The 26,856-nt window shown below is 40.2% G+C and overlaps 1 protein-coding gene across 4 annotated transcripts in view; it reads left to right on the top strand.

Moving 5' to 3' along the window:
• The window catches only part of SPSB4 (splA/ryanodine receptor domain and SOCS box containing 4), a 149,988-nt gene that overhangs the window by 26,197 nt on the left and 96,935 nt on the right, over positions 1–26,856 (top strand). The window contains exon 2 of one of the 4 annotated variants that reach the window (XR_010441458.1): positions 16,953–17,462. The exons of the other annotated variants lie outside the window; for them this stretch is intronic. The gene's annotated coding sequence lies outside the window, so the exon portion shown is untranslated. Of the gene's footprint in view, positions 1–16,952; positions 17,463–26,856 lie in introns of those variants that run through there. 4 annotated transcript variants of the gene reach the window in all.

Raw genomic sequence — 26,856 nt, 5'->3', positions numbered from 1 at the left:
ATGCTGGATGGCCTGAATTTCTCTGAGCACTGTCAAGACCAGCACCCACCTCTTTAAAGCATTTGTACCTCCAGTGCTACTGATGTGCCTGTCCTGGGAGTCCCCCAGTATTAGTGCTGTGCATGATGTGCTCCCTGGGGCTGCCCTGAGCAATGCTGGTGTCAGCTTGATCCCTGCACACTATCAAAACTTGCTCTTATCTCTCTGTCTGGAACTTTTTTTTTTTTAAATGCTTTAAAAGCTGATTGTTTGTAGCCAATGTTGCTCTAGAGACCCACTGTATACTGAATAGAAAAGGAAGGCTGCCATGGAAGTGTGTTCAACCTAAATGTTAGATGTGGCAAAACTTGCTGATACAGACTCACTGTCTATAGGAAAATGTTAGTTGAGGAAAGACAGGGGTTACTGCACCATCACTTGATGATACTCAGATCATACATTCATGTATTAGACTTGTTGAGTTATTTATGAGAAATAATCCAGATGTACACTCATGGGTATTGAGAATTTCCTTAATGCAATGTTATGACAAGGACTTAATCCAAAGAGATACAAGGCTGCGTCTTCCCCAGTCAGCAAAAAACAAACCGTGTTTAAGTGGCTTCCTGAGTAAGAGTTTACATGGACACATCCATAAATGGTGTAATGAACGTATGTAAACGTAAGAGGTGTAATTGTCTTTGAAATAAAAAGGAGGAATCTTCCAAACCGGAGTGAAATAAAGTCAAACCTTTACTGAAATGATTTTGGGAACACAGTCATAGAGATAATCAAAATGTGAGGATCAACTGGCAAACCTTGACTGTGGAATATTTCAGAGACAGGTAAACAGAGCAAGGGAGGAGAGCAGACAGTGAGCACATCCACAGGCAGTCCAAAATTAAGTTTGATGTGGCAGATTTCTACCTGGGCACTTCCAAAATTCCCAGTGCAATGAGCATTTCTTTCTCTCCAGCCCACAGCTCTTCCAGTGAAGCTGAGTCTTGCACAACAAAACCTGTCTGAACTGAACTAATCCCTGCTGCTGCTTTTCGGGGTGGAAATGGTGTGCAGCAGGAGGAAAGGAAAAGATTAAATGATCCTTGACTTTAGTGCTCAGTGTTAGAATCCAGTTTAAAGGAAAGTAAAGATATTACTGGTATTCTGCAATTATGGACTTAGGACAAGTTTATTTTATGAGTGGTTTTATTTTTATCTTGAATTCAGTGGTAAGAAGTTTAAGTTTCCTTGTTTGTACCCATTACTTTTTGTTTCCCTTAGCACCTCTTGTTTCTGTTGAACCTTGTAAGTTTCTAATCTCTTGTGCCTTTACATCTGTCTAAACACAAATGGTGTTTCTGATGTTTTTAACACCCTGAAGGAATTTATAAACTCTGACCCCGTGGTTGATGTGATTGGTTCTGACTGGCCATGGTTTGTTTTGGGCTGGCTGGGTACAGTAGCACTGGTGGAGAGGGCTGAGACACCACTTTTAGTTGTAGGATTTAAGAAATTGGTTTAAACATTAATTTTCTTTGATGCTAGAATAAAATGGGCTGGCAAGCACAGTGCTTCTATACTTGTGCCTATAAATAGAACAAATTTTCCTTTTAAGTCTTTGATAAAGACTTGAACCAGCTGAAACGCCTGCTTCTTGTGTTCCAGCCACTAGCAATGAAATGGCTTTAATATTTAAGTAACTGTTTTTATTAGACTCTGGTAGGCTTTAATAGGTGTTCCTGGAGTGCTGTTGACTTGCTCTTTATTGGTTAGCTGAGAGAGAAAGCTTTTATTCTTTTCCAGCAGGACCCTGAGGGTGTCATTCAACACCCTAAGGCAAGATGCTGAGCCAAACCCAGCAATAGGAGGCAATGATAAATCCGGATTTGAGGGAAATAGAGCAGGTTAGGCCTCAGCTGCACTCTCAGTTTGTTAAATTTCATTTTTGACACATTCAAAATGTAACCGTCAGGTTCTATTTCCAACTGATGGCCTTTAAAATGTTTATTTACATGAAATAATTCTGTTGGTGCTTTGAACCAGACTAACTTTTATGTGAAAGATGGTTCTGATAAGTTGTCTTCTTGCCTTACATCAAAGACAACTTTGTCGCTTTCAAAGAAATATTTTGAAGAAATAATAAGCAGTAGAAAACTGTACCATAAGACATTAGGTCTTCTGTGAAAGTAAGCCCTGAAGTAAGACTCCTGTCCTACCCCCCGACAGTACTAACCAGCGTTTTAGCAGGCGTGGAAGTAAAGGATTTTCATGTTAGACTGAAAAAACAAAACAGAAATGCTACTTACACCAGTGAAAGTTGAGTCTTTTGCAATGTAAATTGCCATCTTTTTGTTGGTAGGTTTGGGAAAGAATAAAGAACTTTGGGCTTGTTTAAAACTCACCAGAACAACAACAAAGTAGCAATAATTTTTGCTAGTTGGGGTGTTGAGCTTTGTATTTTATGTTTGGGCTTATAATTTGAATGCAGGAAAAAATGTCTATTTAGACTCTCTCCTAAGCTCCAGGATCCCTGTTTGGTAGATAAATACTGCATTCCCATAAGGAATGTTGAGGCATTTGTTCTCACCAGATGTTACAGTCCCTGTCTAAGGGGGTGCAGGTGGGACTCAGGCTAAAGCCTCTGTTTAGGGAAGGGAAATTCTGCAGAGGCTTGAGAAGCAAAACCAGAGCCACCACCAGGGCTGGGCAGGGCAGAATGGGGCTGGGAAATGTCTGCACTTGCTGGAGCATTGAGATGATGTCCAGTGCTGGGGTAATTGTTAATGAAACAATTCATTAACATCTTTAAACGTCTTAGGCAAGACTGTTCAGAAGAACTAGGTCTATTTATGGGAAGGGGTTTTCACATGGAAAATAGGTTAGTGAGTGCTTACAGAAACTCAGTTTTGCAGAAGTGAAGGTACCAAATGAATTGGTTGTACCATGGAGATACAAACATTTGTAAGCTACCTGCACAAATATGTAAGCTTGATGTATATTTTTTCCTTGGATTATTCCATGATCCAAGGAAAATCGATACAGTTTTAAAGTTTAAACTTTATCATTTAAGATTTTCCTTCCAAATTACAAAGTAATTTTTGGTGTTTTTTTACAATCTTACCCTAGTCTAAAGTAGCAAAAATATTTTTGTTCAGTGAATGTCTTTAATGTATTTTTCTTGAAAAAAAGGACCTGTAAAATACCTTTACAACTAAAGGACTATTCCAAGTAATTTTGCTGAAAATACTAAAAGAAAAGTATCATCTTATAATTAGGACCTGGCACAGAAAACGCCATCTGAAAAAAAAAATTATAGGAAGATTTAAGCATATGTACCTAGGTTAAAATAAAGTAATGAGAGTACTTGCTGTCAGATTCCGATTCTAGAGTATTAAACAGTCCAGAACTGAAATGTGAATATGTGTTTTTCTGAGTTTTCACCTTGTTTTTCTGTTACTGCTTTCAGCAACTACTGTTGTCAACTGGGCACTCAGGATATTTTTTTCTCCTGCACAGAAGTGTTGATGGGTTGGGAACACTGCTTTAGGGTTAATTTTCTGAAATAATGTTTTGAAATGTGGTTATTTTTGTAAGTCACTAGTCAGAGTAGAGCAGACAAACTAACAAAATGTGAAATATTGGTGCTGCTGGGGATGGATTGAAGACTAAATATAATTAAATTGAAACAACAGGATGAATGATGTCAGGCTCGAAATAGAACTCACATAATTTACAGTCCAATTTGATGTACTTACTGTTTCTTGCTTGAGCAGGTCTAGGACATTGAGCAATGGGCATTTAGTGGTTAGTATTTAAAATATTACCAAAAAAAGAGGAGTTTAGTAACAGAATTCATTGTTCAATATAAAGGATACAGTTTGATATAGAAGCTAAATAAAGTGCATCTCTACTTGTTAAACATAAAAAATAATATATATTTATTTGGTGGGCAAGGTCCAAAGACATGGATGTAAATAGGTGGTCAGTTTCAGTAAGCAAGGTTTTAGGATGAGATCAGAAAAGCAGAATCTTAATTTTCCACTGTAATTTCCCCCCTAAGACTTCCTAACCCCCAGTTTATAAATCCTAGTGGCATAGTGGGGTATGTCTTTTCTCTCAGCAGTCATTTCGCTTTCATTTCCCTGATGCACATGTAGCAGAATGAGTTTGCAACAAGCACTGTTTGTAACACACATGGGATATTCTATAATGGCTCCTCTTCTGTCAGATTCTTCCCACATACCTGCTGATGCTTTTCTGAGGCTGAAATTTCGAAGGCAAAAAGCAGATTTTTCTGACCTGCGTTATAAGGGAGACTGTTATGAAGGTGGATCAGGGTTGCAGTGTAAATCAGGGATAATCACAACAGCCCTGAACTGTTTCCAGAGGTACTGGATGGAGCCTAAGTGCACCTGCACAGGAATTTTCTCTTCCTCCTCTAGCAGGGTGTTGGGCCATTGTCCTGTGGCTGCACATCCTGGTGTTGGAAGGATGAATTCCTACACAGAGAGTGAGCTTCAGCTCCCTGAAAGGCCATTTTTCTCAGGTCTCCTTCTCCTCTGTTCTGATCTAACTGTGCCAGCAGCACAGAGAGCTGCTGATCCCCAGGAAATAAGTTCATGGATACCCCATGGATTGACTTTTCCTGAGCTCTGTGAGGCATTCAGGAGCATCTGTAATTGTTCAAAGTACGTTTACCTGTGCCTAAGATGACCAAGAGCAATTATCTATAGATAAATACAAAACCTTTTGCCAACTAAGGCTACTATTGCAAACAGTAGAAAAACTAATCCATTTTATATATATATATATATGAAAATAATATATAAACATTGTATTTTATGGACATTTGTATATTTGCATGTGTACATTTGTAATTTTGCTTCCTCCATATTGTTGAATTGCTAGAGAAAATAGTTTATTAGCTGTTCTAAAAAACCAAAAATGGAAAAAAAATCTAGTTAGAAAAATTTGTTTGGCTTTCAGCTAGAATAAACACGTCAAGTTAAACACCCTAATCTAGGTAATTTAGTTCAGCTCTGACATTTCTGCCTTAGGCACTGATTGGAAATTTATGGTTTATGTCATAACCAACCATCTAAGCTGCCTAATTTTGATCTTGATATGTCCTTGATCAACATATTTTGGTTTGTTTTGCCCTTGAAATTGAAACCTTTTTACTCTGCCTGGTTTTAGCCAATTAATGGTTTCCACTCCTCAAATGTTTATGCTTACCATGAAATAATGAGGAACTGGACCTTTTGCAAGGCAAATGCAATTCAATTTGAAATTTTTATAAAAGCTGTGGGGTTTATTCCTGGTTCTTCTTATCAGGTGAAGAAGTTTTCTGGAAGTCTCCCACATTTTACCAAGCATTCAAACTTAGGGAAAAGCAGTGTGCCATTCCTTATGAAGCAACAGCCTCTGTGAAAGGATGAAAGACAACAGACAAAAATTGAAGCAAAACAGGTGCAGATTGGAAAAAATATTTGTTTTTCCTTTTTTTTAATATAAGAGAGTGAGGCAGTGAAACAAGCTGCTTAGAGAGATTCTGCAGTCTCCATCCTTTGAGAGTGTCAGGACTCGACTGTATAAACCTTGAGCAGCCTGATCTGACCTCATAACTGACCCTGTTTGAGCAGGGGTTTGGATTAGAGACCGCAGGTCTCTTCAGGGTGATTATTGTGTCAAGCCACCCAAGCTCTGACAAACACACAAACCCAGCCTTTTTTGGATACAATAAACTTGTATGTATGTTGCATAGGAAGAACACAGTCTGAAAATCAAAACCTCTGAGAAAGAGCTGAGCCTGAGGCACTTCAGTAGAATGGGCAGTTAAAATTGTACCTTTTTGAGAAGTACCTCTGTCAGACATTTGGTTCCCCTTATTGCTGCCCATTTTTGGAAGCTTTTGTGCTTTTTGTTGCCTTAAAGACTTTAAAGTAATCTTCATCCTTTCTTGCCTGCTTGATCACATGTGGAAGCACATGTCTGAGAATTGGTTGCTACATTCCAACTTGAGGCTCCTTTTTCATTTTATGAAAAGGTTAAAATAAATATTCTGGGATATGCTTGAGAAATTACTTTTATGTATTGAAGCTGCTTCTGTGCAACCAATAAGGCAAGAATTACCAAACTCCAAGATACAAGATATAAATGCCTGATAAGATGGTTACAAAACTGGAAAGAAAGCTTAAGAGCATCTCTTTACTAGAAAGAATGTGGTCTTAACTAGTGTTGAAGGGTTTATTTCTGACTTTCAGAGCTTAGAATTTCTTGGTTTGCTTGGAATCTTTCCTTCTATTCACAGACGTTTTTTTCCCCCATTACATGTCTCTGGTGATTATTTAACATCAAGTTCCTACTAACCCTTTGTTTAGCTGCTCTGAGTCTGTTGCTGCTGCTGGGAGAGTTAAGCTCTAAGATAGGTTGAGAAATCCTGTTTTAAACTTTTGAATAGGGAAAACTAGTGCAATGGTAGTGAAAAAGGGCAGGAGGTGACAAAATAGTGATGTTTACATCTCAGTTGGGTTGTTTGCAATGCAAGCCTGACAACTTAACTGGTCCAGTAAAAACAAACAAAAAAGCTCCAAATGAATGACTTCTCCAGCAGCCCTACCAAACCAAGTATCCAAACTAAAAGAGACCAACTGAAAACCAACCCACATTTCTTATTGCTCTTTTCACCCAGAGCAGCTGCAGTGGTAGTGGGAAAGCTCTGCAGAGGCTCAGCCTCTGACTTGTGCAAGTGTCAGGCTGCATAGGGAGCAATGTTGGAGGAAACCTGTCCTCTTCCCATCTCACAAATCCCTTCTTTAGCTCTGCAGTTCCTTATTTGGATATGTATTTTTTTAAACTCAAAGTTCCCAAAATAAGACATCTAGTTTCAGGTTGCCCCATGAATACCCTCAAAGAGTATTGGGATTCTCAGGTAGAGTCCCTTCTGTAAGCTTTGAGTTGTTTATTCTCATATCAAGTAAACCTTTAATTTATACTGATGGAGATAATCTGACCCCTCCTGTAATGCAAGTGTGTAAGGGTATTCTGAATTCTGTGTAATGGCTGAGCAGATTCAGACCCACGTGGCTCAGGTTCAGTGGTGTTGCTTAAACTCATAATAGAAAAACCTTGCTAGCCAGCAAGAATGCAAATATTCCAAGGTCTGGGAGCTCTATAGAGAACACTGAACATAATGCACTGTAAATTAACTTAAAATGATCTAACATCAAATGTATGGAAAGAGAATGTGTACACAAGTTATTACTCATTTATAACCATATTTGACATCTTTCCATCCTGGAGCTTGGGTGGGATTGATTCTTATTCTGCAAAGCTGTGAAGGCCTCAGTAGTACAGAATTCATAGAAATGCAGAAAGCACTAATGTGGACCTGGGAAGAGTAGAAGCGGTGCCTTCAAAGTGCTCCTGTTATCTGTGTTCACCTGAGCATGGCAGGTCCGGTGCCCTGTGCTCAGCTGTAGCTTTCAGGGGTGAGAATTCAGTGCCTTCAGTTCTCAGTTGTGAGCACTTCTCCCTCTTTTCTGACCATTCTTTTTTTGCCTTTCTTATGCTAAAAAGTTTTACTTTTCAGAGCTTTTAACTTAAAAGAACATGCTTCATAGAGAAATGGTAATTTTAAGGCCAGCTGAAAAGGCTGACAGAAGGATTCTCCCTTCCTTTGTACAGGGTTTGCAGTTTGGCCTTTAGGGAAAGGACCAAATTTGCAAAGCACCCGTGGGGATTGGTCTGTGGCTGGGACCCCTGGGTGATTCTGGGTGTGGGTCCTGTGCCCAGTGGGGAGGTGGAGGAGCAGTGTCTGTGCTGCTGCTGCTTGTGGGAGAATCCTCTGGGCTCACAGCCGGCTGTCAGCAGTGATCACACCTCGGGGGATCTGAGCCCCACCTTCCATGTCTGTGTCACTGCTGGAGTGTCATTGCAATAAAGTGCCAAGGAAACAAATCCTCTGGTGGTTGATATGAGGATGGTTTGAAGAAAACTGATTAAAACACAGCTGATGCTGGGGTTTTGTTATAAACTTGTGTGAAGCGCCCATGATGTTATTTGGGAGATAAAATGCAATGCTGAGCATGCCTGGGACCCCCCCCCCCCCAAAAAAAAAATCACCACAAAAAAACCCAAAACAAACAAACAAAACCACAGAAAGGGCAAAGAGGAAAAGGACAAAAAAGAGACACTTTTCTTCCATGCCACTTCTTCTAAGTGATTCTTCTTTATGCCATCTGCTGTAATTTTGGCGCTGGCTGAGGTGATGTTTCTGGCAAACCACTTCACTCTGTGTTTTGTTTTCCCCTGTTTCATGTCTGATTGACAGTCCCACCAAGAAATAACAATGAAAAGGACTTTCATGGGATTAGATAGAGGCAGTTAAATTTCCTGGGGCACAAATGTGTTTTGAGGAAAGGGATAAAAGTGTATTATTCTGTGGATAATCCTGGCTGAAATATAAAAGACCCCTTTTGGTGAATAATTAGAGAAAATGTCCCCAAACCATCTTTAATTGGAATAGCATAAAAACATGTATTAACCGAGATGAAAGATTTTTTTTTTGCTTTGTCTCCAGATAAGTGAGTAATCTGTTGTATTTTGCTTGCATTGGATTGTAACTTTAATTATTGGTTCACTTTAGTGGCAATAGTGACTTAGTAACTCTGACTAAATCAGTAAAGTACAAAATTATTACATGAGTATTAAGGTGAACCTTTATTTTATGGCATGACTTGAATTTTCTTTCATTTTTTTTCCTCTATAGGTAAGAGTGTTTTGTTTTGCTTTATTTTTTTTTAACTAGGAGAGAACATAAAAAGTATATGTATGAGTGACATTAATTTGTGTTTATGATCTGAATTGCTGGGAGATAAGCTCTTTGTTCCTACCTACTGGAAAGTGTGCAGAAGAACAGCTACAGAATTAAGCTATGCAGCATTCAGTTCCTTCATGTGACATCTTTTGTGTGTGGGAATCAGCCTCAGGGCTTGAACAGGAGGAGGTGAAGCCACTTCAGGAAACCAAACACTCCTCTGTGCAGATCTGCTGGCACTTACAAAAGGACTTTCTGAGGAGGCTGAGGCAGAGGAAGTCCAGGTCCTGCAATGATGTGTAGCCAGAGAACTCTGGTTCATGAGCTCTGGAAATAACAAGTATTTCTCATGGTGTGGAATCCTGTGTGTTTGCAGCCTCTCGGGGCTGCTGGGAGAGCACCAGCCCCAAACCAACAGTGCTGAGGGGGCTGCCCAGGAGCCCTGAGTGCAGTCCTCAGGACAAGGGTGTTGCATGCTGAATCCTCACTGTGTCTTTGGGTTTCACTTGGATTGCCAGGTTGAGCTCAGTTTGTACAGGATTTTTGTCCTTTGTGGAATGAATCTTGCCTTGGTCTTGCTGACTTTATGCTGTGTGTATCTAAAGCTGCCCATTTTCTTTGTTTCTGTGGCTCATGGTAGCTGCACTGTAACCTTCTGTTGGGGAAAGAGGAAGAGAAATTACAGTCTGCCTGATCTTGGTGGAAGCAACATGCTTTGGTGCTTGCCAGTTTGAGTAGTGTCAGCCAGGCATCAGCACGTGTCAGAATCACAGCTCAGAACCTTCCTCCTTGGATAATTCATTACCATGATACCTGTAAGCTTTCACACTGCTCTGCCAAAAGAAAAGATGTGACATTTAATAGAGAAATCATATGGAAAATTGGTGCTTATAAGAAAAAAATCTGTAGTTTTTTTATGGCAGTGTTTAAAGTATTTTTGGAAAGTCTAGATATGTTATGACAGATTACTTCTTTCTTTGTGTGATGTGTAGTCATACATCTACCTATGTGATGAAATAAGTTTTATGTCTTTAAAGTTTTAGTTTTATTAATGAAAAACTATATTTTTTCCCTTTGAAAAAATATAGATATGCTCCCTTTGCCTGATATCTTGGCAGTAGACATTCTCTGTCCATCTCATTCTCAGTGAGAATTGCTCCTGCTCCTCAATGTGGCTATTTTGGTTCTGCTGGGACTGCCTTATACCAATGAATGATTTATAAAGACCACAGAACAAGTTTGAGGGGATTTTTGTGTTGGGAAAGTTCTGGGGTTGTACTGAAAGAAAAGGTTAGAAAGTAACCTCTGTATTACAACTCACAGTACTTAGTTTCCATTGCTGCCGAGTTTAATTAGATGTACTGATAACATATAAAAAATTAATCTATTTTTGATGAGGTCATGATTCCTTAGTGCTCTCAGAACATTTGGGCTGCCTGTTTCTGCTTTACCCAAGCTCCTTTTCAGCCTTTCAGCTTGTGCTTCTGCTGTTTTTCCAGGAGGAACTGACTCCACTTGCCTTTCTGTAACAGCAGAGGAAGCTGAGGCTGTGAGCACAGTGATAGTGAGGGCATTAACTGAGCTATTTCCCAGAAAGCCTCTGCAGAGGTGTTGGGAGCACTTGGATCTCTGAGCTTCCACAGTTGGGTGGTCTGTGAGCAGCCAGGGAGAGCCCAGGCTCTCACTGGGAAAGGAAAGAATGCAATTACAGCCTAATTAGAAATCCAGATTCTCTTCTGCAAAATGTGCAGTTTCCTTTTCTGCCACAGAAGTGACCTTTAAGGCACTTAAAACAAATGCTCCAGCAAAGAAATGACATAGTTCAGAATAGCCAGTAACCACTGCTCAGGTTTTCTGTTGGATTCATCTCTGCCATCTCCAACCACTTGCCTAGTGGCTACTCTGGTGGGAAAAGAGAGCCCAGTCATTACAAATCTCTCCCATAAAACCTCTTTGACATGGGTATATTCCAAGGAAAAGGTTATTTTTTTCCTTTCCTCCTTCCTGCACTACTGAAATGAGCATATTCTGACTACAAGAAATTTTTTTGCAATATCCCTAACACCTATAACTAGCAGCTGCTGAGTAGTTTTTTTGTTGAGGAGTGAAGCAGTGTGCTCTGAGCAATGTGGGAACTGGCCTTTCTGGAGGAGAGGCAGTCACTTGTGAACATGATTAATGACAAATCCATGCTGTGAAGCTGATTGGGTACTTGCTCTGGGTGGTGTCTAAGGAATTTATTAGTGGGTAAAAACAGTTTGCAGAAGGATCAGTTTACTAAATGGGTCTAGCAGAGATTTTTCCTCAAACTGACTACATGTTATAGGATTGCAGGAGAGCACCTCTCCTCAAATGTGTTGCTAGATTCCTAGTGGAAATATTTGTCAGATATTCATAGTCAGATTTCATACCTGATTTAATCTCCACATTACTGTTAACTAGAGTATATTGATTATCTATGTTAATTATATATTTTAAAATGTCAGTTCCCTTACTGCAGAGCTCTCAGATCATTTGGAAGCTTTATTTTTGCCTTGACTTTGTAATGTCTCTTGAATATAACCAAGGAAAGCAGGAAGCAACATGGAGCTGTGTGAATAGCTCACACCAAGCAATATTTGACCTTGGGGTATCTTTTCTTTCCTTGCAGTGACGATTTCACTGTCAAGGGATGAATTGTCCATGAGTCCTGTTAGAACCAAGCTGTGGATAATGAATGTCCACTGCAGAGAATGACTCAATACTTCCCAATGGGTGATACAGGAAAGAGCAAAACAAATCTGAGTCAGCTACACCTGCCTTGGGCTTCTATTTCAGTCTCCTTTTAAATCATCTGTTCCTCTGCTGAGATCCTTTACAGTAATGCAAACAGACTCTTTGAGCTGGCCCCTCCAAACTGATCTGAGATGGGGAAAGATTGCTGCCTAAACTGGGACAGAGTTCCACTTATGTATTTGGAAGAAATAGTGTTGATGTATTTGGAAGAAATAGTGTTTGGAAGAAAAGTTTTAACTTTGACTTAAAGTTAAAACTTTTTTTTTTACATAAACATGGGTATTTTGTCACCATGACTTTTTTGGGGAAGAGAAAATCGAACTTATTAAAATATTTCAAGGCAGAGATGAGCACATCATCTGAATGCCACTGGGGCAGGTTGGGAACAGAGATGGCAGCAATCCCAAGCAGCAGTACAATCAGGGGAAACAGGAACTTGCAGTATTTGTGAAGTCATTTAACCTACTTCCCTGCCCCAGGGCAGGATTAAATTCATCTGGTGCAGTTTCAGACAGTGGTACATGAAATGTTCATTTACACTGCTAGGCAGAATTTGATTTTACAGAACTAGCTACAGCCTGGAGGGGAGGAACCTCTGCTCAGAGGACAGGTCCGGAATTTGGTACCTGTCAAGCTAATTCTGTGATCCATCAAATGACTCTGGTCGTTCTTTCTCCATTGTACACTGTGTGCAGAGCACAAAAAAGGACTGAGCTGGCTGCAAGCACCTCTTGGAGCGCTCAGATCAATGGGGCCATGCAAAGACACCAGTTCTCGTTCTTTGAAAAGCAGCATAGCCCCGGGGCAGGGTATGTGATTTACCAAGCCCTGCTGGTGGGACTGTGCTGCTTTGTTTTAGCTGGCACTGGGAGCTCAGGTGTCGTTTTACCGTTCTTTATTACACGATGTGGGTGTGCTCTGTCAGCGCCGGAAATCCCAGGAGAGCAAGGTTTGTAAAGCAGCTCACACACAGAGGCACCTACGTGCACAGCCACACAAATACTTGTTCATCACAGGTACCTACCTATGGTCTGTTTGTCTCTGCCTCCCTGAATGCAGCCGTCCCTGTGCTGCTGAGGTTTTATTATTCCAGTAGATGTCCCATCTGTGAAATAAAAGTAGCTTTCTCCTATGTCGCTGTAGTGATTGTGAGGTACACGGTGACAGGGGGTGTAAAATACCCGTAGGAGATAAAATTCTGAAAATCTATACCGGTGGAAAAACTCCCTTGGGTCGTTTGTCCCTCTGCTTGTCTGAAGTTATTCCCGATTTATATCATCCTGAAGGAATCATCAAGTCTGGGCTGGAAACAACAGCCGAATCTAGCCTGGCTAAAAGGAGTCTTGCAGCTCGGAGCTGTGTCCGCCAGCTCTGCCCCGTTCAGTGCCAGCACGGTGACCCCAGTCCCGCACAGTGCCGGTGTCCTGTGTCCTTCTGCCTGTCCGGGTTTGCATTGTGTCAGGCCCGCAGGCCGCTTAGAGCAGTGTTTGATCTCTGGTTTTTCAGTGTGTGACACTTTGCTAAGGCTCTCCCAAGGAGCACAGAAAGGCGTCTGCTCATCCGGAACACAGCTGAGCCAGCGGGGCCAGGCTCGCTCATTTGCCTTTCTAAGGGTAAATGTGGAGAGCTCTGCTGGAGTTTGGGTGGTTTGGGGTGTTTTGCTTTGAGTTCTCTCCTCATACTAGCCTGGTTTAACTTCTTTATGTTGTTTTTTCAGCAAAGAAACTAAAATAGCGACCCGGGTACTTAAACTACTAAGTGGCTTTGAATCTGTTTATTGAAGTCTGCTCAGTTTGACCTGAATTTGAGGCTCTTCTGTGCTAATTCAAGTTACTTTAAATTAGTTAGTTTTTGTTTGTTTTTTTTTTTTTTTTCTTCTGTACTCACTTGTTTTAGCTTCTTGCTGTTACAGTGTGTTTATATATGTGCTGTGTCGGACCCTATAAAAAGCCCTTTTTTGAGAGCTTTAAAGATGACAGTACTGTATGAAACTGTAGTATGCTTTAATCACCTTTTTCCCTTCTTAATCAGCTGTTACAGGTTCTGCCAGACGGTCAGATTACTGTCACCATTCGTCCAGAAATCTGCCTGTGCTCTTTATCCTCTCTTCCTAAATCAGGGTACCCTCTTCTATTTCATATTTATGTAACGCTCGTCTTTCAGAGGCCTGTCCTTTTCCAGCATTATTTTCTCTCTTAAACCCAAACAGAAGCACACCACCCCGTGTTGGTGATGCACCACAGACACCTGTAAATTCAGCATATGCCAGCAGTTTGCTGCAGTTATTCCTCAGTCTGATGAGAGCAGAGCTTGGTCTTTGCATTTCAGAAACTCTCGTGTTACTCACTAGAGCTGCAGCTTTCAGACTGAATTTAGGTTTGAGTGTCTTCCCTCCTCTCAGCCCTTTTAATCAGACATCATGAAGTACATTAGAAAATGACTTGCTTTCCCACTTCCACAGCTAATGAGCACAGGGCAGAGCAGTGAGTCTCCTAAAAGCTCGCTGGTGAATGGATTGATTTCATTCCCCTTGGAAAGAGATTATTTTGTAACGATGCCAAGTGAGGCATCTCGTTCTGGTTAAAATTCATTTAACCCCAGGCAGTTTGTGCAGGAGCCATGTTCTCAGCTGATGCCCTGGTGCAGACTGGTAATGGAGCAATATCAGGAGGTGCATTGGAGGGAGCTTAGACCCTGATCCTCTCTGCAACTCCCTGTGAGAGAACAGATTTGGCAGCAGGCAGACAAGGATTATGTGTTCCATCAGTAATTAATGTGGTCCCCTGGGTTTTAAGAAAGTAGCCATGGACAATGGGTATTCTGCTCTATTTTTTTTTTACCAAAGTCATATGAGCAACACGTTTATTTTTTTTTTACTATTCTTCTGGTCTCAAAAAAACCCCAAACAGCAGGAATCCCACCAAACCAACTCACAACTGCAACAAAACACCACCAAAAGCCTTTAACAAGTATGATAGAGTTGTGAGATAATTTGTAAGCCTACAAAAAGTGGGAAAGTGGGATTGTGGTGGGGGGTTTGTATTTGTTTAATTTTTGGTTGTTTGTTTACATTTATCTAAAACTAGGATGATTTTAATTTGTTTTTAATTTTTTAGCTATACCCTGAAAGCAAATCTTGTAACTTGAAATCCAAGACAGAATTCCCACGACTTTTGCTAGTTGCCGTTATATTCTAGGCTAGTTGGAGTAAGGTAGGGAAACCTCTGGAGAGCAATGTCCAAATCCTAGCTCTCAATATGTCTGAGTGAGATGTAAAATAATAAAACTGGGGATTTTTTGTGTCTTATTGATGAGTAAGACTTCAAGACTAGTTTATAATGGATAAAAGTTTACTTTTTTCCCTATGCTTATCATATCTTTATTTCCTATATGGGCACAATCTTGAGTTTCAGTTCTTTCTCCCTGGCTCAGTACAGGCAATTCATGTCTCATATATATGCTTGCAAGCCTCAAGGATTGATCTGCTTTTCTGGGAAACACAAACCAGCTCCAGGCTAACAAATGTTTGTGGACCTTGACACTACTTAAGGAACAGATGATAAAAAATAGAAGTAAAACATTCCACTTGGCTATTTCACTATAAGATCTCATGGAATTTGTAGCCTGACTCAGCATCTTTGAACATTTGGATCTGAAAATACCACATCACCCAGAATATGTCCTTGAATCAAAAGATGACAATTAAGAACAATAAAGAAATAAACCTCCCAAACTCTTAATTTAATTTGCACTTCATATTTAAATTTAAAAATTCCCTTCTGTAGTGGTGAAGAAAGTGGTTGGGAAACATTTGAGAGCATAGTGCATCTTGGCAGAAACAGTCCTGCTCTCTCCTTCTGCTACACGTTAACCCCAAAATAGGCTAAAGCCCACGTAAGCAGTTTTAGGTTATGAGCAGTGTTCTTGCTCCTTGTAAAACATTTGTTATCAGTGTGTGTATTGCCTTTCCATGGAAATCCTCCAGAAATATTCAGATTAGTAAAGAGGTTAATCAAGGATGTACTCCTTCCTGGCAGGCGATGTGTTAGCAGCAATAATTTTACTGTCAACCAAGTATTTTGAAAATTTAAATTATTGAAAATCTATGGATCAGGTGAAAAGGATAGTGTCAGGAAAATCTACAAATGCCAGAGGTTTGTAAAGATATTAGCACACATCTTTCCTCTCAATAGCACATGGGATAATTTGCTCTGATTTTCTCCCCTAAACATGTGTATGTGCAGTTTCTTACAGGTTAAATCACACTAGCTACCCTTTGTGTGAACTTTCACTGGGCTCAGATGAAATTTGGAAGAACAATTAAAGTCCTGGAAGCTACAGATTAATTCTTATTGATTGCTCTAGTTTGAGAGCCCCATGGGGCCAACAGCTTTATCCTGGGGACAGTTATGCCCATGTCCATCTTCCCCTTCTGGGAGAAGTTATTTTGTCCTGTGGCTGGAAATGTGACAATGTGTGGTGCTCCTCACCAGCTGTGGTTTCTGTGGCTTAATTTTACATAGATATAAAATATATTCAGCAGAATGTAGGTGGTGCTCTCTGGACTGGCAAAGGACTCAGAGGAGGAAAGGGTTAAGTATTGAGCTTTACCCAGGCCACACACAAGCTGCATCAGTCTGATCCAGATAAGAAGGGACAGGGAGAGGTGTCAGCCTCTGCCAGGTGTAACACACAGAATCCTCCTCTGCTCTTGCTGACTTGTGAGGGGGCTGAGGAGCCCCAGCCAAGGGAACTCAGAGGAAGGACAAGCTCCAGACCAAAACTGGGCATAGTGGGAAATTTAAGAAGCAGCTGAGGTTTATTTACATTCAGACCTGTGAAAGACAGTTGGGTGTTCTGCATGCACTGAGGCAGCACTTGATAATTGGTGTTTCTTTATTACATTCTTTCCATGCTTCTAATAATTTTGAGGTGATAAAGCATACCAAATGTACCTAAATCAGCATCATTTGCACTAAAACAAATCATACAAACTACTCATCCCTTTTTGGGCACAGTGCACTTGGATTGCTGCAGTGGTGGCTGCAGGGTGGTCAGCTGGCAGATTGGCTGTCCATGTGCTGTTGCACTTAGCTGCACGCTGGGCCCTGAGGGAATGCTACCCAAACTGCTCAAATGGATGGACATGTCCAAGGGAAACTTTTCAGAGTTATAGAATTTTTGTCTTATCAGGAGATTTCTAATCCCTCACAGGCTTTGCAACTCTTCCTCAGAAGTTTAATAGCAGTTCAAGTCATGAGATGTATAAATCAAAGAAGGAAAATGAAGGCATAGATGAGGGGAAGACAGGAATTCTTAAAGTAAGGGGGAAATCATCCTTGTGTGTGTGTACAGACTCTTTATTTTGTTTTGTTGCTAGCCATTTTTGCAACAAGCAGTTTACAAGGAGCTCATTGGTGATGTGTGGTGCTGCAGCAATTGGGATGTTCAAGGTGTAGATAACAGAGGGTGGAAGATCAGACGGGCACAGAAGCTGAGCTGGGCAGTGCCACAGACCTCCTGGCTGATACAGTGGAAGCTGTGGGAGAGATAAACTCCAGTCAAGAACAAAATTGAAGACACCATGTCTGGTCACTCTGACCCCTCTGAGGAGAGATGATGGAACAAGGACACTGCTGGCGCAAAAGAACGTAACAGGGACTTGATAACAGAAAACATTGTGTTACTAAGGGAACGGGGCAAAGGGGTCAAGTGGAAAATTTTGTCGGGAAGTTAGAGAGCTATAAGTACTGGTGATTAGTGTAATAAACTGGCTTTGTTTGCATAGCATGGTCCGTGTCTGTCAGGCTCTGCAGTGGAGCCCAGAGCAGCCCTGCAGCTGCAGCCTGGCTGGTGGGACAGAGCTGAGCTGTGAGCAGCCAGTTGTGTTCAGAGCTTTTTTGGGTTGCGCCAGGGACTGGGTTTGGTGGTTGTTAACACCACCCACTGATCAGGCAGGACATGCTACAAAGCTTGTTTATAATCCTTTTCTCCATCAAACAAAATAGAGTCTGTAGTGGTGAATAATGACTTCCAAATTAATCTCGCTCTGGCCAGTTTGCCCAGACGTTTATTTGAAGCAAAAGACCAACACTTCAGTAACTTTTGTTTCTCAAGCAGAGCCTGGACTGGTTCCAGCTGCATTCCCTGGTTTACTAAGTATTGGGTTTGTGACAAACAAAGCCCACTCAGTTAAAATTTAAAGAAAACTACATAAGAGATAATAAGGGACAAATTCAATAAAGCAAAAGGAACAGCACTGGGTGCTTAGCTGCAGCTGGGGGCAGCAGTCAACACAGCAGTACCTCTTATATTGCATCAGCCAAATACATATTCATAAATGGTTATAGATATTAAAATATTTTAATACAGTCACTACTCTGTCCTCTACTTCAGAGCATGTGCAGTCATCCTCGTTGTGGCCGTCTGCTACTTTTCAATACCTTCAACAGGCCTGATTCTTTCACTGGTTAAATGTTAACATTACAGCAACTCCCAGCCTACACTGGTATCACAACACAGCATTCACATTGTAAAAGAACTCTAAACTTCAGCAAAGCCTCTCTTACAGAAGTCAACATTATAAAACACGCTGTATTCATTCTAACAATTGTGAAAGCCAACACTAATATATTTATCATAGGTTGCTTGCAGAATTTTCCATGTAGGAGGAATTAAAAGTTCTCTCCCTCTTCCTCTTCTTTTCACCTGTCTTAATACCCTTTTATGCTTACAAACCACATATTATGTAAAAATAAATGCTAGGGAGAAATCTAAGTTTAACACTGTTTTCAGTAATACTTTTGCAGACATTAAGAACCAATACCAATACTCTCTGAAAGAGTTTTAAATCTTCATGTTCAGTTACTGGGGAGATCTGATTGCTGTAAATGAATAATTGCATTGGCTGTGCAATCTGGAGCTGCCTGACCCTGCACTTAAAGGGACTCCAAAACAGTAATGGCCACATGCACTCCTTTATGCACGTGAAAGAGGTGTGGAATTACCCACAGTTACTGTGAACATCGGGATTCTTGCTTGCTGAGAGGACTTGAGAATAAATTTTGTAAATATATGATGCTATTATAAAATTTCTCCTTACTTGCTCACAGGAATTGCTACAAAATAAATTAATGTTTGAAATATTCAAACTATAAACGTCTCCGTTCTTCAATACAGATCTTTCTACTCCTGCTCTTTATACTGAAGTGGTACAAATGTTGTCATTTTCCTTATAAATTCCTTTATTTTCATGGGTTGATTGTGTGTCAGATAACGAGTTATGCCATGGGAAACTAACTCTTAATTTTCTTTTGGAGAAATCCTACTGATTTTTTCTTTTTCTATTAAATCATACTAGAGCTGACATTTAGCAGGAATGCCTTATGAACTGGGAAAAGGAATTTTTCTCTTCTAGAAATTTTAAACTTTTCTGAAGAAAGTGTATTCATACAACATAATCCTATTACATTCTGTAGGGTAGTTTTGAAGCAACATATAAAAATGACTCTGTTTTTAATATATTAAAATATATATATTTATATATAAAAATACATTAACTTTTATTTAGTTTTGATAACATATAGCTCTCTGGGGTTTTCTACTGAAAAAGTAAGAAAATTCAAACTTCTCATGTATGTGATTGATAGTCTGCTTTCTTTTGAATTAAATGTAGTATCTAAAATAATTTTTACCTTTTAGTGAAAGTATCAGTAGAAGAGCATGTTGTTTCAGCCTAAATTTTAACTAATATTAATAGAAAGGACAGGTTCTGTAAATACGTATGTAATTGAGTCCCACTGAAAATTAATTTGTGTAGAATTACTCAGGTAATGTTAATATATGGAAAATTAAAAGGAAGGGGAACCCAAATGGACTCCAGTCACCAACTGTGCAAACAGTGTGCTCTTATTCATTTTTAACAGCACGTGGTGAGCTTAAAAATTGTGGATATTCAGTTACATTACCTAATTTGTTCATTTGAGTATATTTCTTAAGGAATCTCTTAAATTTTTCTTTTTATGGTAAGGACTTTATAGTTTGTCTATACAAATGTTGAAAGTTTAGGCTCAGTTCAACTGGGTTCAGCTGAAGGTGATGAAAGTTGTAGGTATCTTGTAAAGTACTTTCTTAATATCTCATATATATATATTAAGAAGATTCTTTAAATTATTTAAGAATTCAATTTAGAATGTTTCTTTGAAAAATTTGGAATGATATAGTGTGGCACTGTTTGTCTAATCTAGGATGTTATTGATTATACCCTGATACTGACAGAACTGTTTTTCTTCCTTTTGTGGCTTTTTCACCTTCAGAAATTGCACAAGGTGACTCAGATATCCACAGCCACATTCAGTGATATGTAAAATTAATAAATTATAACTTCAGGCAGAGTCTGAAGTTATAATTAAATGGAAATGTATTGGGTATTTTTAACCAAAGTTTGTAGATATTCTTAGGAAGTCAAACATGTAGAAATTAAGTTCTCTGAGGTTTGCCATCCAAAGTCTGTCTGTGCCACAGTTCAGAGTGGGATCTCTTAATAATAAGACACAAAATGAATATATTTAAAATATACAGGCTCAGTTGGACATGATTACTGTATGGCATAAATATTCATACTGTTATTAATACAGACTGCAAATACACAAATGAAAATCCCTAACCTAGTTGTACTTTTGTGCTGCTTGGGTAGGAATTGGTCTGAATTTAAAATCAACAAGCAAATGGAAGAAGTAAACAAGAAAATGATCCAGACTGGCCCAGCCATGTGCTTGAAATACTATATCTGAAATCTATGTAATGGGAGTCACCACTGTTTGGTTTTCAGACCAAATGCCATTGTAACTCGGCAAATAAATCAGTAGTTGTGAATTAGTGAATGAATTGTAGCTTTTTAATCTTTCTATTTCCCCATTGTCCTCAAGCAGACTGTGGACAACTTCTTGTTTATTTTGGTTTATGTTTGCAATTCACAGGTTATTTCAGCAAATCATTGCTGGTAGGCAAATCATTTGAGTTCCTTTCTGTGAAATTTTGCTGTTTGTTTTCTGATAGTTTGGGCTTCTGTTCCGCAGTGAATTTCATACTACAGGATCTTTAGTTTTATGCTCTTACGTGAAATTTTAGGAAGAGTAATTTAGTGCAATGAGCATAGAAACTAAAATTGGACAGTGTGGCTCCAGAAGTAATATTTATTAAATGACTTTACAGTGCAAGTAGTTTCTCTGGAGAGTAATAGTCACTGATTTTCCATTCCACATAGAAAGGAGCATCAGGTTATAAAAAACATTTCTAGAGTGAAAGCAATCCTATTTTTATATCTGCTTGATACTTTGGAAATTAGCTTGCATGGGGCTTGCTTTGCATTAAAAAGGAAATGTTAAAAAATTAGTCTGCCAGAAGTGTCTGTTGTTTGTGTATATTATTGATTTCAAATCTCTGAGTAGAATAACATGGACAGATTCTCGAGGAAACACAAATATCTGCCTGTGACAAGTTAACAAAATCACGGTGGTAAGGTGAAACGTTTGTAAATAGTATTGCAATTGCTCCCCTCACCTGTTGTCACTGTCACATCACCCATCTGGGTGTGGCAAATAGCAGGAAGATAAGGTCCCAGTGTGTCCTCACGCACACCTGTCAGCAGTGAGTGCCACACACGGCCACCCCATTCACTGCTCAGTGCTCCAGATTGCCTGCTGGAACCTACTGGGGACTTCTATTTGATATGTCAGGGGTAGGGGTATGTGGAGCAGTCTCAAAACTCCAGTGTGAGATGTGCTCTTGAGCCGAGGGTTGCAGGAAGATTAGGGGGAACATCAAAGCTGCAGTAAAAATGAAAAAAGATGAGATAAAACCAAGTTATTAGAGATCACTTTGAAGTGTTTACAGATTAAGCCCTGTCTCTTTTAAGTGGAATACTTATCTGCCTTTCAGTATTTAAATAACAAGACACGACAGGCAGTGCTTCTCAGAAGGGTTATTGTATGGCTGGGCTGTGCTGAACAGCATCAGGCCAGAGGCAAGTGACTTCAGTCCTGGAACACCTGTAATTACCCTTTAATATCTCTCTATACTGATGTCAAGCAGACCTTCTGAAGGTGAGAAGACCACACAGTAACACACTTCCACATCAGTGTTGTACATGATGATGTGACACTGGCATTGGGCAAACTTGAGGATGGCTTTGTATGTTAGGACAGATAATGGATTTTCCTGTAGAATATTTTAATGACATTTTACAAGAAACAAATTTATGACTCTTGATCAATTTGAAATGCCTCCTGTTCCTGCTACCTGTGCTAATCCCTTTTGGCCTGCCAGTCTTGTCACAATTGCTAGAACAAGCACAGGAGACCTGGTAGACTCTTACTGTCCATATGTTTAATGCAAACAAGGGCAAACTAAGTCTCAGAATGTTTTTCTACACAGAAATGGACAGCTAGCTTCTCATATGTAGATATAGTGGGTATATATTTTGAGAAAACTCATGGCATTCCACAAATAATTCTAAATATTCGTGGCCATACCCAGAATTATTACTTCTATGGTGTGAAATATAAAATTGTTTTTTGGATGGATCTCTGTACAAAGTGCTTTTTTCCTGGAGAACCTGCAGGATTCTTGCAGTACAAGGGTTAATGGAATCATAAAGTGATTTTTTTGGAAGAGGCTTCTGCAGGTCATCTGGTCTAGCTTTCTGTAGGCACACAGTTTGTGGTGACTGGGATGGGGCTGAACCTCATCCCCAGTGGGCACAGCTGTGAGCAGCAGGTGAGCAGCACTGACAGCAATGAGCCAGGGAGTGCCCAGGGGCACTGACCAACCTCCAAAGGGAACAGAGGGCACACAGGGGCAGGGCAGCAACAGGGAATGAAGGATTGGGCTACAGAACAAGGAGGGCAGATGCTTGCAGCCTTCTGAAGTGATGTGGTGTTACTCTCTGTGGGCAGATTCCTGAAGCCTTTTGATGTGGTATGGAGTCACTCTGGGTGAGGGCTTAAAGCTTTCTGAAATTGTGGGGTGATACCCCGTGTATTGTGGTTGTGTCAACTGTAGCAGCTTCCTAAGATGAAATATAACAGGAGAGATAGATGGGGGCAGAAAGGGAATAATCAATACAAGTATAAAAAGTGTGCAATTTTCATCCATGTCAAATCACAGCCATTGGATGCAGAGTTTTGTGTTTTAACAAGTAGTGGTGAGTTGTGACAAGGGACAGTTTTATCAGTAGGTGCATTGAGAAATGAGTGTTGCTGAGCAGGAAGGGGGGAAAGAAGCAGGCTTGTTTCTTCCTTTCATTATTAATAAAAAAAAAATTCACCATTTTATAACATGAAATTTGCATTCCATGGCAGGGTTTCTGTGCTTGGCTTTGAAAGCAAGAAACTACCTATAGGTAGTGGAATGAAATAAATACACTGTACTGCCAAGTAACAGCATTTACTGGGAAAAATATTCATAATAATGGCTTTGGATAATTGCAACTACATTTCATGGAAACATGATATCCTGAGCAAGTATCTCATGTGGAGTTTTACTGCAGTCTGTGTATTCATCCCTTCCCTTGAGAGCTGTTTCCTGTAATTTCTGTCGTGGCACCTCCCAGGCTGTTGGAGCAGGCAGCGTGTTCCTGGCTGGTAGGAGCTGGTCTGCCAGTGGGAGATTGGAATTAGACTGGGGGTTACCTTAACCTGAGGTGGGGGGAACACATTTCAAAGGTAGCTCTAAAGTAAAGCCTCCCCTGTGTGAATGAACCTTGAACACATACAGGTGCCTGTGGTGGGCATGAATTTGTCCTGGCTGCTTGTCAGTGGGAATGTGTTTCCATGAGAATCAACTTTCCTGAGGTTCAAACCCATCTTTTCCTGATGATGTGAAGATGCAGATATCTGATAACTGAGCTATTGTAAGCACCTGGAGTGCTCCCTTGGTTCCAGAACTCTCTTTCAAGGCGATGAATACTGCAAAATTATTACCTGTAGGTCTTCAGGAGTCATTGTTTAGTCCCAGGTTGACTAATGTGAGCTTCATATGCATCGTGGGTTTTGTGGGTTGCTTTCCATAAAAACCACTGCGTTCCACACCCACATTTCCCTATTTATTTTTAGTGCCATTTACAGTACGAAAAGGGAATTTTGTTTTTCATGGAAGGAAAATATTTCTTTTTGACATGGTGCCTTTCAATCCGCATTTGATGCCTTTTTAGTATTTAAAATTTTACCATTAGAGTTACAGAGCATTTATCATTGTCATTGCTGGAACTGAAAGTGTCTAACTGTAGTGCTTTCAATATGACGAAGACTGACTGCCCCCTTCTATGCTGCATCACTGCCGTTCTCTACCAGGATACCTGTGTGGTTTTTGTCACGGCTTGCTGAAGCAGCTGATGAAGTGCTGGGAAACTGAGTATTTTCTGTGTTTGCCATCTGGTTCTGATATAAAGAAAAACTAAAGAAACGACACAGCAAGCTGACCAGCAAATCTGATTACATTTAATATGTATTTCTGATAACGTGAGAGGTTTCTAGGAAAAAAGTGATTTCCCAAGCTTCGTGGTGCAGTCAGAGTGACAACCCCTGTGGCCCAAACAGGAGATGGAATGTGCGGGCAGTGCCCACTGTGCAGGCTGAGCCAGCTGTGCTGCAGCTGGGTGTGGCAGCAGCCCCAGCCTGGGAGCCTCTCCTCAGGGATGTTCCATCTCCCTGTGCTCCCTGGAAGCTGTTCCATGTGCCGCAGCTCTGAGCCTGTGTGGCCCTAGCCACGGCAGTGTGGATGGTTTTCCTTTCTGGGGGTACTTCAGTTTTGCTTAGCAGTAATATTTTCAGTGTAGCTAATGCTCTTTGCTGAAAGGTTCAAGTTAAATTCCACACAAAATTGCTGTATGATAATGAAATCCCCTTGGGTTTGTCCTGGCATGGCACTACCTGTGCAACTGGCAAGTACCTTTTCCTCTGGGCAGAAGGTAATTTTTTGATAATGTGCACATGGCACATAATTTTCATGTTAATGCTGTTTTCTGCTTGCAGCAGTTAAAGGCACAATAGTTGGCAGCGGTCCTGCTAAAAATATACCTTAGAACATTGCTTTTTCATTATTTTCCCCCCTAAATTCAAAAATATGTTTGGATTATAAATGAAACAAAATTATACCTTTATAAAGTACATTTGGAAACTGCACCCAGACACAAACTTTCATCTTCTGGTCAAACAGAGTGCCAGGACAGACACCCTGTTGGGTGAGGGAAGTAGATACAAGGAAATCAGAGTCCTTGCAGATGGTTAAAGGATATTGAAAGGTCTCTGCTGTTTCAGAGCCTTATGGGTATCAGTTGTATTGTATCTTGTGTGAAATGTTGTCCCTTAACACGAGGATAACCATCAGTATCACATAATAGGAAAGCTTATTAATCATTCATGGGTCTTGTATTGACTATTGCTAAACGCACCTTAGTATGTAATCCAGAGGACACAGGCAAAAGAATTCTGGAGAAAGCAGTAATTTATGGTGAGAATTCCTATTTTTGTCTGCTGAAGGTTTCCAGATTGCTTGAGCTTTCCTTGCACAGGGCACAGCTGAATGGCTCTCAAGCAGTTTCCTGACAAGTATCATTTTCAGTTTCTATTTTTTTGCCGCTTTTCTCCAAAATTGTCAATATGTTAATTTATTACGGTTCTGGGTCTTTTCCCCCCAGTGGAAAACTGCAGAGTGTTTGTGTTTCTTTGCTAGGTGAGGAGGATTGGTGGATAAGTTGCTTATTATGTGTTGGGTGAGAGAAAGCTCAGGCTGAGAAGAGCAGGAAATCATCGCTTGCTGAGAGTAGCTGGGCTGCATGGTGGGACATGACGGGCTTCAGGTTGTTCTGCCTGAGGTGTTTGGGTGGGAGAGCACTTCCCTGGAATGGCAATTAAAAGCTGTTGGATTGAACACAGAGTTTCTATTTGAACTTGCTCTGTTTTGCTGTTCAGCTCTCTAACAGGATGTAAGTGAGGAATGCTGTATTTCTGTATTCCAGGTCCCAATCTGTTTGGGATTTAGCTGTTTGGGGAATGCCCAATAGATGATGTTATTGAAACAGAAACTTTTTCTCTCTTGGTGCCTTGTGTTACTCTCATCATTTAGGAACTAATGGAGGGTGCCGTTTACCAATCTGGATTTTTCTGTTCCAATCAGATTTCTAAAGAGGAGTTTCACAGACATGTCAGTACACAATAAAACTGTTCCCTCAAATTATAACTCATCCTGCTGAAATATGTGACTCCCTCAGATACATTTCGTCTACCTGCCCTTTTTTTTCACTTGGCAAATAGGAGGTGGCAAGAAAAGTCTTTAGGATAAACCTTTAGATTGGAGTTGTCAGAATGGCCTAAGGGAATTCATGTGTCAAAATCCCTGCCCCGGCCAGAGGTTTTAAAACAGTATTTTTTGTTCCTGCCTATCAGCTCATCAGCAGTGAGGGGGCCAAATTAGATCTTTCCATTCAGTCAGGTTTTGTGGGCTAATGTTAACTAAGTGTTTTAGCTGAGCCACTGGCTTTTTTCTACAGCATCTGCTGATGTACCCCAGGGGTTTATCTCTCAACCCAAGGTCAGGCCCACCTTGGCTTCACTGTTAGGTCAGGTACATTTAGCCCAATGTCATTGTGAAAAGCATCATTTGCCAAAAACACTCTTTTTGGGGGTTAAGTGGTTTTTTTTTCCACTATTGGTTTTTATTGTAATGAGAAATTATAGTACCTAAACAAAAAACTGGTAGCGGTTATAATAAATTAATTTTCCTCTTATTTATATTGCCTAGGATTGTGCCTATAAAAATTTTTATTGAGTACAGCACTGTGGATGTCTCATTAAAAACATTCATCATTGTATGCTGGCATCTTTTATTATGTCATAAAACTGCAATGCTACATAATGCCTGGTTTTTCACCCTGCTCTGGTAAAAAGCTTAAATCCTGCTTTTCTTTTGAAAGGTAGAGAGGTAGTTTTATACTAGCAAGATTAGAGCTAAATGTTACCAACCTCAGCCATATTCCTCAGGAAATGATGAAACAAAATCCAGTGAGATGATTTGGAGTTGGAATTCTTCATTTTAGTCCTATTCCCTACCATTGATAGGTAGTGTAATACAGGAAGTCTGTTAACTGACTTCAAGAAAGAGCTGCCTGATTTAAATTTAAATTGTATTGTTCAACAATGCTGTGTAATTAGATGGAAAAGCAGCAAAGTCCTTTTATTAGAGATGTCTTTGTAGACAGTAGCCATGAAAGCAGTGGTTGATGCTAA

Source organism: Zonotrichia leucophrys, chromosome 9, assembly GCF_028769735.1.
Source record: "Zonotrichia leucophrys gambelii isolate GWCS_2022_RI chromosome 9, RI_Zleu_2.0, whole genome shotgun sequence".
In the NCBI taxonomy this organism is placed as follows: Eukaryota; Metazoa; Chordata; class Aves; order Passeriformes; family Passerellidae; genus Zonotrichia; species Zonotrichia leucophrys.
This window is presented reverse-complemented; position numbering and strand designations above follow the sequence as displayed.